At 45.1% G+C, this 1,065-nt stretch overlaps 1 long non-coding RNA gene across 1 annotated transcript; it reads left to right on the top strand.

Annotated features, from left to right (window-relative positions):
* The first annotated feature begins 218 nt into the window (after positions 1-218).
* LOC121940854 lies at positions 219-846 on the top strand. The gene is made up of 4 exons (XR_006105701.1): positions 219-320; positions 454-527; positions 615-705; positions 789-846. It is a non-coding gene; the product is annotated as an uncharacterized LOC121940854 (long non-coding RNA).
* Positions 847-1,065: the final 219 nt, after the last annotated feature.

The raw sequence follows: 1,065 nt of genomic DNA, 5'->3' as shown, positions 1-1,065 counted from the left end.
GGTGTCCGCTCCGCTCTAATTCTTCGCCGATGTCTCCGCCGGTGTCCCCGCTGGTGTCCGCTCCGCTCTGATTCTTCGCCGATGTCTCCGCCGGTGTCCCCGCTGGTGTCCCCGCTGGTGTCCCCGCTGGTGTCCGCTCCGCTCTAATTCTTCGCCGATGTCCAGAGTGTTTTGTTGCTGCTTGCTGGTGTGTCTGACTCCAGTTTGTGTTTAGATGACTCGCTCCAGATGTGACGTGAGCTCTGTGGTGGACGAGGTGTTTGTGTCGCACCTGGAGGCCAACCTCCCAGAGTTCAGACACCTGAAGGAGAGGATCAAAAGTATGTTTCCTGTGTGTGTGTGTGTGTGTGTGTGTGTGTGTGTGTGTGTGTGTGTGTGTGTGTGTGTGTGTGTGTGTGTGTGTGTACTGCCATGACATCATAGGTAGATAAAGTGAGGTTTTGTCTCTGACAGAGGAGCCGGCTGCACGCCGAAAAAAGTCATCAGTGGATCTCTTTGGGGCCGTCATGTCAGTCAGTTATTCAAAGGTTCGGCCCTTTTCTTTAATGGTCACTGTGAACATTTTCTCACAGCATCAGCAGCAGGATTTGGGCTAATTCTTACATCCTCAACAGATGTGTTTAAGCAAAAGAGAAGTCCTGAAGGGAGGGGCGCCCATGGTGTGTGGCGTGGTGATTACATCTGAGCCGGCAGCTTTCGCATCAGGTTAACCTTCTTTTTTAATTTGTAGTTAACAGATTTATGTCACTGTAAGAAATGCAAAGAGTTAACATTGTCGCTTTGTGCAGGAGAGGATCACCTCACTGTCAGCTTTGACAGTTTGAACCCCGGATACAACACAGTAAGATTTTCACTTTTACCTAATATACAGACAAAATCAATGTTTTTACTGTTATTACTACTTGTATTTGAAGTAGTATTTATAGTTTTGTTTTAACTGTTTTAAATTTGAGCTTCATTTCTTTCAAAAACATGGAAATAAGGCAATGAGCAATGAAAGAAGAAATTACCCAAAATTTTGTAAAAAGCACGAGAAAATTACCTAAAAATTTGTAAAAAAAATAA

Source organism: Plectropomus leopardus, unplaced genomic scaffold (genome assembly GCF_008729295.1).
Source record: "Plectropomus leopardus isolate mb unplaced genomic scaffold, YSFRI_Pleo_2.0 unplaced_scaffold9580, whole genome shotgun sequence".
NCBI classification, from domain to species: Eukaryota; Metazoa; Chordata; class Actinopteri; order Perciformes; family Serranidae; genus Plectropomus; species Plectropomus leopardus.
Note: the sequence above shows the minus strand (reverse complement) of the source record. Positions and strands in the feature narration are given on the sequence as shown.